We start from the raw sequence: 17,533 nt of genomic DNA on the forward strand, positions 1-17,533 counted from the left end.
ACAATGTCTCGATATTAAAATTCTGATTCTTGTTTTCAAATCCTTCCATGGCCTCAGTCCTCCCTATGTCCTAGGCGGAGTGTTTGCTAGTGCTGTTGGGGAGGGTTTCAACTAAAATGGCAGGGGGATGGGAACCTATGCAGAGAGGTAGAGGGAAGTAAAAAGGGGGCAGAAGCAAAAGGTAGGAAGGAGAAAAGCAAGAGTGAAGGGCAGAGAAATCAAAGGCAAAAATCAAAAAGGGCCACATTACAACATAATTCTAAAAGGACAAAGAGTGTTAAAAAAAACAAGCCTGAAGGCTCTGAGTATCAATGCAAGGAATATTCGTAATAAGGTGGATGAATTGACTGCGCAGATAGCTGTTAACGGATATGATGTAATTGGGATTACGGAGACATGGCTCCAGGGTAACCAAGTCTGGGAACTCAACATCCAGGGGTATTTAATATTCAGGAAGGATAGACAGGAAGGAAAAAGTGGAGGGGTAGCGTTACTGGTTAAAGAAGAGATTAACACAATAGTAAGGAAGGACATTAGCGTGGATGATGTGGAATCTATAAGGGTAGAGCTGTAAAACACCAAAGGGCAGAAAACATTCGTGGGAATTGTGTAGAGACCACCAAACAGTAGAAGGGAGGTTGGGGATGGCATCAAACAGGAAATTAGGTACGCGTGCAATAAGGGTACAGCAGTTATCATGGGTGACTTTAATCTACATATTGATTGGGCTAACCAAATTAAGCGCAATACTATGGAGGAGGATTTCCTGGAGTGTATAAGGGATGGTTTTCTCGACCAATATGTCGAGGAACCAACTAGAGAGCAGGCCATCCTAGACTGGGTCGTGTGTAACGAGAAGGATTAATTAGCAATCTGGTCATGCGAGGCCCCTTGGCAAAGAATGAACATAATATGGTCGAATTCTCCATTAAGATGGAGAGTGACACAGTTAATTCAGAGACTAGGGTCCTGAACTTAAAGAAAATAAACTTCGATGGTATGAGATGTGAATTGGCTAGGATAGACTGGAGAATGATAGTCAAAGGGTTGACGGTGGATAGGCAATAACAAACATTTAAATATCACATGGATGAACTACAACAATTGTATATCCCTGTGTGGCGTAAGAATAAAAAAGGGAAGGTGGCTCAATCGTGGCTAACAAGGGAAATTAGGGAAAGTGTTAAATCCAAGGAAGAGGCATATAAATTGGCCAGAAAAAACAGCAAACCTAAGGACTGGGAGAAATTTAGAATTCAGCAGAGGAGGACATATGGCATGCTGGCCTTCATAGCGAGGGGATTTGAGTATAGGATCAGGGCGGTCTTACTGCAGTTGTACAGCGCCTTGGTGAGACCACACCTTGAGTATTGTGTGCAGTTTTGGTCTCCTAATCTGAGGAAGGATGTGCTTGCTATTGAGGGAGTGCAGCGAAGGTTCACCAGACTGATTCCCGGGATGGCAGGACTGACATATGAGGCAAGACTGGATCGGCTAGGCTTATACTCACTGGAATTTAGAAGAATGAGTGGGGATCTCATAGAAACTTATAAAATTCTGATGGGACTGGACAGGTTTGATGCGGAAAGAATCTTCCCGATGTTGGGGAAGTCCAGAACCAGGGGTCACAGTCTAAAGATAAGTGGTAATCTATATAGAACCTTTTTCACCCAGAGAGTTGTGAACCTGTGGAATTCTCTGCCACAGAAATTTGTTGAGTCCAGTTCGTTGGACATATTCAAAAGGGAGTTAGATGTGGCCCTTATGGCTAAAGGGATCAGGGAGTATGGAGAGAGGCAGGGATGAGGTACTGAGGTTGCATGATCAGCCATGATCATATTGAATGGCGGTGTAGGCTCGAAGGGCTGAATGGCCTGCTCCTGCACCTATTCTCTATGTTTCTATCACCTCCTTCAGCCCTATGATCCCCTGTGATATCTGCGCACCTCTAATTCTGGCTTCTTGAGCATCTCTGATTTTAATCATTCAATGATTGGTGGCTGTCACTTTAGCTACCTCGGCCCTAAGCTCTGGAATTCCCTCCCTAAACCTCTCTGCCTCTCTACCACTATTTCCTCCTTTAAGGCACTCCTTCAAACCTACCTCTTTGACCAAACTTTTGTCATCTGCCCTAATTTCTCCTTATGTAGCTCGGTGTCAAATTTTGTTTGAGAACACTCCTGTAAAGCGCCTTGGGATGCTTTGCTATATTAAAGGTGCTATATAAATGCAAGTTGTTGTTGTTGTTTACTTCAAATTACCTGTTCCCAACAACAATCTTTAATGGGGTTCATACAAGGAAAATGCATCTTAAATTGCTAGCATACATGCACCATTTTCATTGTACTGTGCAAGTTTAATAGCTCAGTTTCCTTTGGGATAAGATTGTATTTAGTTTGCACAGTTGGGTGGGCCAAACATTTCAATCCTCTCACCCCTTTCAAAGATGCTGCCCTGAAAATCATAGACTATAAGAACAGAGAGAATAGGGGACAATGGAGTTGAAGACATCTCTTGAGCTCATGATTAGTACAATAATATGCTGTCTGAGTGAATCCATGCTTTTCGAGACTAAGCCTCGTTCAATTTGGCCATTAGTTGAGAGTGCTGGATTCAGTGATTTAAAAAAATGTATGTACTTTAGGATGTCTTGCAAACAGTACCTGGGAACCTCACTGGATATTTTAGTTTGTTTGAAGCTTAAGAAAATTAATTCCAGCAGTAGCAGCTAGGTGTAGTCAAACCGGAGTGGGGTTTATGGATGGCCGAAGTTATCAGGTTCGTCAACACTGTAAGTGCTTTACAGCTGTTCACTGAGCTCAAGGCTGAAGGTGACAGTTTTGGCTGATGGTAGCACTCTCACGCCTGATCAGTGGGTTGTGGGTTTAAGTTCCATTCCAAAGTCTTGAGCACATAATCTAGGTTGATGTTACAGTGCAGTACTGAGGGACTGCTGCACTGGCAGATGTGCCATCTTTTTCTTTGTTTTCTATTTCTATTTGGAAGGATCTGAATTGTGCTGTTCTCCTGAAGGGAGCATTGGTGACCTTCTTGATACAACAGTGAGTAGCTGCTTGATTAATATGGCCTGATGCTGTCAGGAAACAAAACAAAATCAAGGCAGTGTTGACCTTGACTGGTATCAGTCAAGCTGTTCTCCTGGTGGAAGTGGGCTGCAGGTTTTTAGCCACCTGTTACCATACTTCCCCAGGAGAGAAGTACAATCTTTTAAAGTCAGAAAAGTCTTCTTTTTTATTCGTTCCTGGAATGTGTGCATCGCTGGCAAGGCCAGCATTTAATACTCATCCCTAATTAACCTTGAGAATGTGCTGGTGAGCTGTCTTCTTGAACCACTGCAGTCCACATGGTGAAGGTACTTCCACAGTGCTGTTAGGGAGGTAGTTCCAGGATTTTGACCCAGCGACGAAGGAAGAATGGCGATATAACGTCTAAGAAAGATACTGATGAGCAATGTTCCCTTTAAGCTGTACAGCCGTGTAACTCTCTGAACCTCCCCCGCAGCTAGTGAGTCGGCTTTTCAAAATGAAATTTTGTGCATGCGCTGTATTTTGATTGGGCAGTGCAGCCCCTTAAAGGGGCCGAGCACCCAGAAAAAAATAAATGGGAACATTGCTGGTAAGTAGGAATAAGTGCATAGGGAAGGTATCCCTTCCGTGAAGCCTGATTCTAAGAGCCTCCAGTCTAGCTTCTTCTATTTCCTCATCATCCTACTCTTCAAAGCATAAGAATAGAGGAATTCCCATTGAGAAATTCATGTCCACAGTACAGAGCAGTACTTTGAACAGAATGAACAGCAAAAGTGTGACTGAATCTAAAAAGTGCTAAAGAGATCGATATGCAGGTAAAGTAGCAGGAATGAATAGTACTCCTTTATCTTACTGTTTGTGGGACTTACATATTACAAGTAATTAATTGGCTGTGAAACACCTTCAAACATCCTCAGGATGTAAGAATGCAAGTACATTCTTTGCTGCATAGTTACAAAATTCTAATAGTAATAATTAAAGTCTTAATGTAAATGTTGTAGCTTGCAAATTTATTCTATAGACACATTACATTTTAAAGCTTTTTTTACTTTCAATTGCTGGCAGTATCTTAAGTATCTTTCTGAAACTTAAGAAGTACATATTTGAAAACTTGCTAATTTAAATCAAGTGCTGGTCACCCTTGAAAATATGCAGCAGTTCTGCTTATAAAGCTAGAAAATGATTTTGATCCCTGGCAATTTCACTTCAGTGTGGGGATAGAAGATAGCCAATGGGGAACAGTAATACAAAGAAGAGGCCATAGCTGCTGTTGCTTCTTATGGCCTCTGGATTCCTGATATCACCTTGGTTTTGGTTTCAGGTCATGTGAGTATCAGTTTTCTGAGATGCAAGATGAAGCCAGTCGTCTTTTAAATGGAACGTGACAATAAAGAGAAAACAACAGAACTCAGGTGCTGAGGTCAAATTCTTTCCTGACCCTGAGGAGGAAACTGATATTTTGATTTACCAAGGTATTATGCATCTACATTCTGACAAAAGGACATTGACCTGAAACGTTAACTCTGTTTCTCTCTCCACCGATGCTGCCTGACCTGCTGAGTACTTCCAGCATTTTCTGTTTACTTCAGATTTCCAGTATTCACACTATTTAGATTTTGTGCTATGCATCTATGTTTTCTCGAGGTATATATTGATGTGCCAGTAACATAGGTTGAAGTACAATTCCTAAAAAAAGATGGACAGATATACTTTGACATTCTCTACTAATACTTTGCTATATACTTTGCCTGATGGGAAATGTGAGCAAGATTGATTGTTGTCTGTTGAAGTATCCTGTAGAGGGCACTGTTTTATTGTTCCAGATTTATAAATATCAGCAGTTTTTAAAAATTCATTCACGGGATGTGGCGTCGCTGACAAGGCCAGGCCAGCATTTATTGCCCGACCATAATTGCTCTTGAGAAGGTGGTGCTGAGCTGCCTTCTTAAACTGCTGCAGTCCTTGTGGTGAAGCTACTCCCACAGTGCTGTCAAATTAATTGTTTTGTCTTATAAAACTCTTGTGAAGCACCTTGGGACATTTTACTACGTTAAAGGCGCCATATAAATGCAAGTTGTTTTTGTTGTTGTTAAGTAGAGAGTGCCAGGACTTTTGACTCAGCGACGATGAAGGAACGGCGATATATTTTCAAGTCAGTATGGTATGTGACTCAGAGGGGAATTTGGAGGTGGTGGTGTTCCCATGCGCCTGCTGCCCTTGTCCTTCTAAGTGGTAGAGGTTTGGGAGGTGCTGTTGAAGAAGCCTTGGTGAGTTGCTGCAGTGCATCTTTAGATGGTACACGGTGCACTGGTGGTGGAGGGAGTGAATGTTTTTTAAGGTAGTGAATGGAGTGCCAGTCAAGCCAGCTGCTTTGTCCTGGATGGTATTGAGCTTCTTAAATGCTGAGGAGCTGCACTCATCCAGGCAAGTGGAGAGTATTCCATCACACTCCTGACTTGTGCCTTTTAGAGGGTGGAAAGGCTTTGGGGAGTCAGGAGGTGAGACACTTGCCACAGAATAGCCAGCCTCTGACCTGCTCTTGTAGCCACAGTATTTGTGTGTTAAGTTTCTGGTCAATGGTGACCCCCAGGATGTTGATGGTGGGGGATTCGATGATTGTAATGCTGTTGAATATCAAGGGGAGGTGATCAGACTTTTTCTTGCTGAAGATTTAACTCTTAGCAGATTGATGGCAGGGTAACACACCACATTCAAACAACAAACACCATGGTTCTCCAGTCCCTCTGCAGATGTATCTAGTACAGTTCAACTGCTTCCCCACAGAGACAGAGGGAAAATCAGAGCAACTGTCATCTCCAGGTCATTCTTGCACATTATCCAGCAGCCAGCCAAAGAGCAGAATTGGCAATGACCTGGCAACAGATTACCTATTTATGCTCACACTTACAGCAGGTACCAGAATGGGGGAATGGTTGAATTGGATGCTTGTATTATTTAAATTCTAAACCCATCATAAACCTTGAAATGACTTTGTTTGAGTTTTTAACCAAGTAACCATACTTTAGTATTTGGCTACCTGACTATACAGTGGCTCTGTATGTCTCTCTGAAATGAGGACCCACTTTGCACTAATTATTTTCCTAGTCTAATGCATATTATGCTTTTTGAAGTCCATTACTAACAATCAATATTTCAGGGATAAGAGACCAGAAATACAACAGTACCACAATGACAATTATGGGTTTTCATCTGTCAACAAAACACTTTGCTGCCTTTCTGATAGCTCAATTGAGTAATGTCATTTAGACTAGAAAGTGGTGGTGAAATTGATAAGTTTTTCTGCCAATTCATTTATTTTTGCCGAATCTTCCTTTAAAAGATGCAATGGTCTCTGCCTCCACCATTCCCTGTGGTAAAGCATTCCATGCTTCAACAACCCACTGCATAAATTTATTTCTCCTAACCATGCTACTCACTTCTTTAGTAACATGCAAACAGCTCAGATACTTCCGTCACGGAGGATGGGGAGATATTGGACAATGTTAGTGAGGAAGTGGCATTAGGTGATTCACAGAGCCTTTTGTAGCTAAGGATCAGCCAATACTGGCTCTCAGGTTGCACTAGAAGAAAAAGAAAGAAAGGCAAGGTGTGAGGAAGGAGCAGGATGGCTTTTGTTCACCTTTGATTTGCTTGTACAGGTTGGACCTCTCTGGTCTGGGATTCTCGCGTACGGAAACATCCATGGTTTGGCTTCGGCATCGGCATCAGTTTCCCGCGCTTCCTGGCTCTGTGATCAGTGCGCAACTGCCGCTTTGCGTGGGTGGCGTCCTGGTTTCCTGCGCTTACGGGAGATTTCTACATGGCGAGAGAGAACGAGGCCTAAGTTTTGCAGCCTGAGCCAGAGCCGGAGCATGGTGGAGGCGTTCAGGAGCCCGGGCGCTGTCTACAAGTACTGGTAAGCCTAGGCTCGACATGATCTCCCATGGTTTGGAAAATTCTCTGTTCTGGCACCTGTCAGGTCCCGAGAGTGCCGGACCAGAGAGGTTCAACTGTAGTAAAAGAGAAAAAAGTGATTATTTCCAAAGTGTTGTGAGTCCCTCTGCGCATGTGCCCCCATTGGGGGTGCTTGAATAACGTCTGGGGAGCCTGAAGAAGAGCATGCATACATACACATCATCATTGTCATGTATGTAACCAGCATACTACTGTAAACCTTATACAATTGTAATCCTCATGTAACCACTACATACTGTACATACTTACTAGAAATGCACACCTTGACCACAGGGGGTGTACTTGTGGGAGACACTCCTTACCTGAGATTCAGGTATATAAGGGGAGGTCCCTCGCAGGGCCAGCACTCCTTGGTCCCGGTAATAAACGTATGCGCTGATGAAGGACCTGCTCGCACCCCACAAACCGGCCGACAAGTCTTTTGAAGAGCTCAGCCAGCGGATCAGTGAACACTTAAAACCGGCGAGCAGCATACACATGGCCCGGCACCAGTTCTACACACACCGATGTCGGCAAGGGCAAAACATCTCAGACTTCGTGACAGACTTGCGGTGCTTGGCCAGCCTCTGTAAGTTCTCAGACGCCTGCAGGGGGGAGATGTTAAGGGATTTTTTCATTGAGGGCATTAGCCATGCCAGGATCTTCAGGAAGCTCATAGAGACCAAGGACTTAACTCTAGAAGGGGCAGCATTGATAGCTCAAATTTTCATAGCGGGGGAAGAAGAGACCAAGAGAATTTACGCGAGTAGTCCTGGGTCCAATGTAGCGACGGACCAAGGAGTTAACGTGATAAACGCGGCTCAAGATCTCGCAGTCAGGCAAAGGCATTTTGAAACTGCAGCAGTCAGACAAAGGCATTTTGTAGCTGCCCAAGCTGAAACCGACTCTAAGGTGAGCCCCCGACAGGGACAATGGAGAGGGGAGCGGCAATTCACGCCATCAAGGGGACCATTAACACCCACCATCAGAGTGTTTAGAAACAACCAAGGGAACAATCAGAGAGAAATGCCTGCTAACAGTCCTTTTGTGAACAACGATCTCAGCCAATGCTGGAGATGCGGGGGCAGACATTATGCGAAAAGCTGCAAATTTCAGCAGTTCGTCTGTAGGAATTGTAATGCCAGAGGACATTTGGCTCGGGTTTGCAAACAGCCGGTAGCGAGGCTAATCTTTGAAACAGAGGAATCAGGCGAGGGGCTTGTAGTGCAGGACAATGCTTGGGGTAAAGCCATGGATGTTGAAGTTCAGCGGGTTCATGTGGCATCCACAGCTCATACACCAAAACGCCACCCATGATGATGAAAGCTTTATTGAATGGCATCCCGGTGCACATGGAGCTGGACACGGGAGCCAGCCAGTCCCTCATAAGTGCACAACAATTTGAGAAACTATGGTCACACAGAGCTAGCAGGCCCAAACTGGAACGAATTAATACGCAGCTACGGATGTACACCCAAGAGATCATTCCAGTGCTAGGCAATGCAAAAGTGCTGGTAACACACAATGGGTCATAGAACCGACTGCCACTCTGGATTGTTCCGGGAAATGGCCCTGCGCTTTTGGGAAGGAGCTGGCTAGCTGAGATGAACTGGAAATGGGGGGATGTGTTCACCATTTCATCTGTGGAGCGAAGCTCATGCTCACAGGTACTACAAAAATTTGGGTCACTGTTTCAACCCCGTGTCGGAACGTTCAAGGGCACAAAAGTAGTTATACGCATCACCCCGGACACCAGACCAGTGCACCACAAAGCCAGAACGGTGCCGTACATGATGCGTGAGAAAATAGAGAGTGAACTGGACAGGCTGCTCGGAGAGGGCATAATTTCGCCCGTTGAATTCAGTGACTGGGCAAGTCCCATTGTTCCTGTCCTTAAAGCGGACGGCTCGGTTAGGATCTGCGGTGACTACAAAGCCACCATCATCCGGGTGTCCCTGCAGGACAATACCCGCTCTCGAGGGCGGAGGACCTTTTTGCCATGTTGGCAGGTGGCAAGCTGTTCACTAAATTGGACCTCACTTCGGCCTAACATAACTCTGGAACTGGCTGAGGAATCCAAGCTTCTGACCACCATCACGACGCACAAGGGTTTATTCATCTACAACAGGTGTCCTTTTCGCATCCGTTCAATGGCCGCCATCTTTCAGAGAAACATGGAAAACTTGCTGAAATCCATTCCCGGCACAATCGTATTCCAGGACGACATCCTAATAACGGGTTGAGACACCGAGGAACACCTCCACAACCTGGTGGAGGTGCTACGCCGACTGGACCGGGTAGGCCTGCGGCTGAAGAAGGCCAAGTGTGTGTTTTTGGCTCCAGAGGTCGAGTTTTTGGGCAGGAGGGTTGCCGCAGACGGGATCCGGAGTTGCGATCGTTCCTGGGACTTTTGAACTATTTCAGGAACTTCCTGCCCAACTTAAGCACATTGTTGGAGCCGTTACACGTGCTCCTGCGTAAGGGTTGCGAATGGTTTTGGGGGGACTGTCAAGAACGGGCTTTCAACAGTGCGTGGAACCTGCTTTGTTTAACAAACTGTTAACGTTGTATGACCCCTGTAAAAAAACTAGTTTTAACATGCGACGCATCATCATATGGGGTTGGGTGTGTGTTGCAGCAGGGTAATGGAGACGGACAACTCCAACCAGTGGCTTATGCCTCCAGGTCGCTCTCCCAGGCAGAGCGTGGGTACGGCATGGTCGAAAAAGAAGCACTCGCTTGCGTTTATGGTGTGAAAAAAATGCACCAATACCTTTTTGGCAGACCGTTTGAATTAGAAACAGATCACAAGCCGTTAACTTCTCTGTTGTCCGACAGCAAGGCGGTCAATGCAAATGCGTCAGCTCGCATACAGCGATGGGCTCTCACTCTGGCTGCGTATGACTACACCATACGGCACCGGCCAGGCACTGAAAACTGTGCTGACGTGCTCAGCAGGCTTCCCCTGGCCACCACCGAGGGGGCGGTGGAGCAAAACGCTGAGATGGTCATGGCCGTTGAGGCTTTTGACACCGCAGGCTCCCCCATCACAGCCCACCAGATCAAACTCTGGACCAAAAGGGATCCCCTCCTATCCATGATAAAGAAATGTGTCCTGACGGGGGATTGGGCGCCAACGCATGGGGTGTGCCCCAAGGAGGTCAGACCGTTTCAGAGACGGATGGATGATCTCTCCATCCAAGCCGACTGCCTGCTATGGGGCAGCCGAGTGGTCATGCCCCAGAAGGGGAGGGAAGCATTCATCAGAGAACTCCATAGTGAGCACCCTGGCATCGTGCTTATGAAGGCCATTGCCCGGTCACTTGTATGGTGGCCGGGGATTGACTCAGACCTGGAACACTGGGTTCGCAGGTGCACGACATGTGCCCAGCTGGGCAACGCCCCCATGGAGGCCCCGCTCAGCCCGTGGCCCTGGCCCACCAAGCCATGGTCACGTATTCACGTAGACTATGCGGGCCCGTTCATGGGTAAAATGTTCTTGATAATTGTCGATGCATACTTGAAATGGATTGAGTGCATCATATTAAACTCGTGCACGACATCCATCACCGTGGAGCGCCTGTGCACGGTTTTCGCGACCCACGGCTTACCGGACATTCTGGTCAGCGACAATGGCCCGTGTTTCACCAGCCATGAATTCCAGGAGTTTATGTCGGGTAATAGCATCAAACATGTCCGGATGGCGCCGTTCAAGCCGGCTTCCAATGGCCAGGCGGAACGTGCAGTCCAAGTCATAAAGCAAGGCATGCTCTGCATCCAAGGACCCTCTCTGCAGTACCGCCTATCGTGCCTCCTGCTGGCCTATAGGTCCCGCCCGCACTCGCTCACGGGAGTTCTGCCAGCGGAACTCCTCATGAAACGTACGTTCAAAACGCGGCTGTCCCTCATCCACCCAACCCTGGCAGACATTGTTGAGGGCAAGCGCCAGTCCCAAACTGAGTGCCACGATTGTAACTCAAGGGAGAGGTGTATAGAAATGAATGATCCGGTATTTGTACTGAACCATGCATTGGGACCCAAGCGCCTGGAGGGCATCGTAATTGGTAAAGAGGGAAACAGGGTCATAGTGGTCAGACTCAATAATGGGCAGATATGCCGCAAACACTTGGACCAAGTAAAAAGGTTCAGCATAGACACCGATGAACATGAAGAAGATCCTGAGATATCAACCACACCACTGACAGTGGACGAGCAATGAGGACAATCACCAGCATGCACAGTCCCTGCGGCCAGCCCGGACAGGCCGGAATCACCTCAGGTGACAGAAACGCAAGCCAAGGCTCAGTCACCAGAGCCTCAACTGCGGCGATCCACGAGAGAGCATCGACCACCTGAAAGACTTAACCTTTGAGTCAAAAAGACGTGAGGGTGGAGGTGATGTCATATATATAACCAGCATACTACTGTAAACCTTATACAATTGTAACCCTCATGTAACTACTACATACTGTACATACTTACTAGAAATGCACACCTTGACCACAGGGGGTGTACTTGTGGGAGACACTCCTTACCTGGAGATTCAGGTATATAAGGGGAGGTCCCTCGCAGGGCCAGCACTTCTTGGTCCCCGTAATAAAGTGAAGGTCACAGAGTGACTGTGTCTGCAGTACGTGCCTCGTGTGATTATGTTTAAGAGTTAAGGACTCAACAATCATCATCATAGGCAGTCCCTCGAACGGGGATGACTTGCTTCCACACCAAAAGGGATGAGTTTGCGATGTTTCAATGAAGGACCTGAACTCCAGGAGTGGAAGATGCCTGTTCGTGAATTTTTTTAATGTGTGGTGACCGTTGCACATCAGCCACCACACGGGCTTGACAGAGCTAGGCCTTTATCCAGTGGCAAGGGTTAACCAGGGTGACATACACATATAAACATATACATACACATACTCACATCAATACACACAAACATATACAGAAGCCTCAGAAAAATCTCTGCACACATCCACACAGACTGAAAATCACACACATCCACATTCATGTACACACACTGTCACACAGATTGATACATGCATATACACATGGACAGGATCCTGTAGTGTAGGATATAAGCATTTTCTGCACCTCATGCCTGTGCACCATCTATGTGCATAGTTCATTAAGGCCCCCAATTCTATGTAAATGAGGTAAAAAACGTAATGCAACTGGAGCACGACAGACACCAACATCCATTTGAAATGGATGCCTCAAGGGAAGCCAGATTTAATAAATGAAGGGCTTACATTGCTGGATGGCTCTCCACTCCACATAGGACAACCTTTTTTTGCAGGACCTACTGTCACATGGCTTCCAATGTCTAATCAGTGAAGTGGAACTTTTGCGTAAACAAAAAGTCAGAAACACTTCATTAAAAACAACCAGCGGAGCCTTTAACAGCTAGTGGTGCCCAATAATCTAGTCCCATTACCTCAGTACTCCCTCAGCAATTCAGAACACCATGATTCCAGGAGCCATTGCACCAGGACCATATTATCAGCCTCTAAATCTGCCTTGCGATGGAATATTAAAGCCCTGTTTGGAAGTCTCCGTGCTCAGTAAAGTCCAAAGCCATGCAGACTAGTGAACTGGATCATACAATCATAATGTTTTGCAGTGCAGAGGGAGCTCAGTTGGTCAATCATGCCTGTGCCAGCTCTCTGAAGGAGCTGTCCACACAGTGCTATTTCTGTTTCCTTTCTCCATACCATTTTCAGTGTTTGTTTTCAAATGTTTTTTTCACTTTACTTTTAATAGCTGTCATCGATTCTGCTTTCACTGCTGTTTCTGGTAAATCATTCCAAGTCCATACAACCTTCTGTGCAAAAATGTCTCCTAATCTTCATTCTTTTGATGGCGATCTTAAACTTAAACTTAAACCAGAAAATCTTGGTGCCTTGATCTGCCACTTCAAATGTGGCAGGGCGGGACTTCCACCTGCCTGTCTGCCCTGGTCCTGGACCCAACCCAAACCATGAGGATGAGGTTATTTGCATAATAGGACTGGGATGTCAGCCTGAGGCCACGTTGGAATTCCAGAGCAACAACAACAACTTGCATTTATGTAGCACCTCTAACATAGTAAAACGTCCTGTGGCAGAGCACCACCTTACTATTCCGTCATGGGGCAGGGGGTTTGTGGACCAGCAGAAAAGCATTATTTTTTTGCTTCTCCTGCCTTTTCCTGATAATTTTGGAACTCTGCCCCTTGCACAGCTCGGTCAAATAATAAATTAATCATCAGGAGCTAATCCAAGCTGCAGAATAGGGCATTAGACTTTGAGAGAATCCTTGTTTCACTAGAATAATTGCTTCCAATCTTTTTGTGCTCCCAGCAACCACCAGAATCAAAGACATAAAACATCTGTCTTCATTACAATCGCTTCCTTTTGCACAGTTTCTTTTATACCATCTGAAGCTATTTTTCAAATTTATTTTCTCCAAAAAGAGAAATTAAAAACTTACATAAAAATGCCTCCAAGAACCAAAGGCACATCATTGGGTCTGATGGAAACCATACAGAGTCCGTGAGATCACCAGAAATGGGGCACATGCGATTTAATACCCAGCTATATATTACAAAAAAAATACACATATCTTTGTTACCATGGCTGCAGGCGCGAACAACATCTGCTCATCTGCCATATGCTATGATAGCAGAGGAGCACAGCAGAATAGAGAAAATAACAGGAACTAAAACACAAAGTCCTGTAATTGGGCAAAATGTGTGTTTTTACCTAAATTGGAGCAATTTAAGTCACTTTCTGTCTAAAATTCAGTCTGTCACTGTCTCTAACAGCTGTGTTTAAAATTTGATTGAAGTAAGTGACAACATATAAACTTTATCATTATTCAGATTACCTTTTGAGGTTACTTAGAAACATTCAGGAGTTATTCTGCTTACTCCTGCATCTCATTATTAAATTCAACAATTTTATTGGATGACACACCAACTGGCACATATCTCAAACCCACCTTAGTACTATTAAAAAATCTAATACTTATAAATTCAAGAAATGGCTGAGCGCACTGGATAGAACAAGGGTTATGGGCCCTGACAACATCCCGGCTGTCGTGCTGAAGACTTGTGCTCCAGAACTAGCCGCACCTCTAGCCAAGCTGTTCCAGTACAGCTACAACACTAGCATCTACCTGACAAAGTGGAACATTGCCCAGGTATGTGGGCCTAGAAGTTCGGGTGGTTTGCTTCATCCATTACCGCCATGAAATGGTGAAGAAAACAGCAGCCAGCGCTCTTCCGCCAGCAGGGGCAATTGCGGATTGGCAATAAATGCTGGTGAAAGTATTTTAATGAGTTGGAGTGTGACGTCAATTGGTGTGCAATGCTGAGTTGATGCCAGCTCATCCATTTTGCAGTTAACGACAGGACTTACGAGGGTGGTGGCTGACAAGTGGAAAACGTCTCAGATGATGCTGGAAATTCAAACGTCTCCTGGCGGGAGGATGGTGGTGGGGGGAGATGAGGGGGGAGAGGGGAGTGGGGGTGAGGAGGGGGTGGGGGTGGAGAGGGGAGTGGGGGAGGTGGGAGTGAGGAGGGGTTGGGGAGGAGGGGAGTTTGCATTTCTAGGACGCCTACAGTGTTTGCCGGTTAGAAAATCAATGGGTGAACTCCATTGCAATGATTGAAGATGATCTCTGAAGATCCCTTTTATCTTTATGATAGTGTCACCAGAACGCCACCGCCGAACAATCCATACATTTATACACTTTCAAGAGTAAACATTGGGGAAAGATTAATGTTACAGTGAATGCAGGTGCTTTCATTTCATAAACGATCAAAAAATCCACAAACATCGGGTGGCAGCTAATATTTTTGGAGCACGTATAGCAACTGTTCGGGTCACTCCTCTCTTCCCCGTTCCCCTACACTGCGAATGGGAGACAGAGGTGAACTTTGGCTTCCTTCTGAGATTATTGCTGCAAAGAGCATATTACACAAGAAAATCACTGCCACGCTGATATTAATGAGCAGGCAGCAGCAAAATGTTGGTACTACCTGCGCTCTCTCGGCCGACGGCCATTATCCTTGGCCACCAATGTTACCGGCAGGTTTCAAGTATTAATCAATATTTAGGCCGTCCTGTCCAAAAAAAGCAGGACAAATCCAATCCGGCCAATTACCACCCCATCAGTCTACTCTCAATCATCAGTAAAGTGATGGAAGGTGTCGTCGACAGTGCTATCAAGCGACACTTACTCACCAATAACCTGTTCACTGATGCTCAGTTTGGGTTCACTAGGACCACTTGGCTTCAGACCTCATTACAGCCTTGGTCCAAACATGGACACAACAGGTGAATTCCAGAGTGACTGCCCTTAACATCAAGGCAGCATTTGACCGAGTATCGCATCAAGGAGCCCGAGTAAAACTGAAGTCAATTGAAATCAGGAGGAAAACTCTCCACTGGCTGGAGTCATAACTAGCACAAAGGAGGATGGTTGTGGGTGTTGGAGGCCAATCATCTCAACCCAAGGACATCGCTCAGGGCAGGGTCCTAGGCCTAAAAATCTTCAGCTACTTCATATATGACCTTCCCTCCATCATAAGGTGTGTAGAGGGGATGCTCGCTGATGATTGCACAGTATTCAGCTCCATTCACAATGTCATGTATTCAACTATCATTGTAACCCATGTATAAGCTGACCTAAGTTGTGCACCTTGAGAACATTGACCACAAGGGGGTGAACTTGTGGGAGCTACTCCTAACCTGGACTTTCAGGTATAAAAGGGGAAGCTCCACCCACCTTCATCACTTGAGGTCTTGGTAATAAAGGTAACTGGTCACAGAGTGACCTTCTCTCAAGTATGGGCCTCCTGTGCATTTATACTGTATAGTAAGGACATATCATTGGCGACAAGAAACTGGGATTTAAACTACGCGAGCATGGCCACTAACAGCACAGAAGAGAGGTACTGTGTTGGTGATGATTGGGACAACTTTATTGAGAGACTACAGCAAAGTTTTGTCACTAAGGAATGGTTGGGACAGGATTCGGCCGACAAACGCAGAGCTCATCTCCTGAAGAGCTCAGTAATTTGATCGGTGAACACCTTAAACCGGCGAGCAGCGTGCACATGGCGAGACACTGGTTTTACACACACCAGCGGCGAGAAGGGCTAAGCGTTCCTGACTTTGTAGCAGATCTCCGGCGACTGCCGAACTTATGTAAGTTCACAGATGCATGCAGAGCAGAGATGCTTGAGACTTTTTTATTGAGGGCATCGGGCACGCTGGGGTTTTCAGGAAACTGATTGAGACCAAAGACTTGACCTTGGAAGCGGCGGCTCTGATAGCTCAGACATTTATCTCGGGGAGGAAGAGACCAGAATGATGAATGACAAAAATCTTGGCTCAAATGTGGCAAATGATCACGGAGTCAACATTGTTAACGCGGCACACAATTCTCTCGGTAGACAAGGGCAATCAGACATGCCCCAGCATGTAGGTGAACCCAAAGGGGGAATTCAACAGAGACAATGGCTAGCTGAATGGTGATTCATGCCATCGCAATGGACAATGCGGCCAGTAATGGTGCCATCAACACCTATTAATGGTGCGCTTAAGGACAGTTGCAGAGACAGTCAGAGACGATCGACTGGTAATGGACCTTTTGTTTCCAACAACGGGGCCTCCAGCTCATGCTGGGTGTGTGGAGGCAAACACTCAGCCAGAGCTTTCAGGTATCAGCAATATACCTGCAGAAACTGCAACGTCAGCGGTCACTTGGCCCGTATGTGCAGGAAGCCTGCAGCCAGGTTGATGTACGAGGAAGACGGGCCTGATGTAAGCCCTACGAGGCCAAATGAACACTGGGGAAAATCGCTGGAAGCTGAAGTTCAGCGAGTTCATGTGAAGCACATATACAGTTCATATACCAGGACGCCACCAATAATGATGAAAGTGCTCCTCAATGGCATCCCAGTATTAATGGAGCTAGGCATGGGGGCCAGCCAGTCCCTGATGAGTATCAAACAGTTCGAAAGGTTGTGGGTGTCCAAGGCCACGTGGCCAAAATTATTGCCGATTGATGCACAGCTATGGACATATACAAAGGAGATCATTCCGGTGCTCAGCAGCGCCACGGTAGTCGTGACCCACAAAGATTCGGAGAACAGGTTGCCACTCTGGATTGTCCCGGGGGACGGTCCTGCACTACTGGGGAGGAGTTGGCTTGCTGTCATGAACTGGAAATGGGGCGATGCCAATGCAATTTCTTCTGTGGAGCGAGTATCATGCTCACAGATCCTGGACAAATTTGACTCATTATCCTCAACCCAGCATCGGCACTTTCATGGGGACCAAGGTAGTGATTCACATAAACCCGGACGCCAGGCCAGTACACCACAAGGCCAGAGCAGTGCCGTCCGTGATGCGGGAAAAGATAGAATGCGAATTGGACCGCCTGCTGAGGGAAGGCATCATCTCACCAGTCGAATTCAGTGACTGGGCAAGCCCGATCATGCTGCTGCTCAAGGCGGATGGGTCGGTCAAGGCCACCATCAATCA

This window comes from Pristiophorus japonicus, chromosome 2, assembly GCF_044704955.1.
Source record: "Pristiophorus japonicus isolate sPriJap1 chromosome 2, sPriJap1.hap1, whole genome shotgun sequence".
Lineage (NCBI taxonomy): Eukaryota > Metazoa > Chordata > Chondrichthyes > Pristiophoridae > Pristiophorus > Pristiophorus japonicus.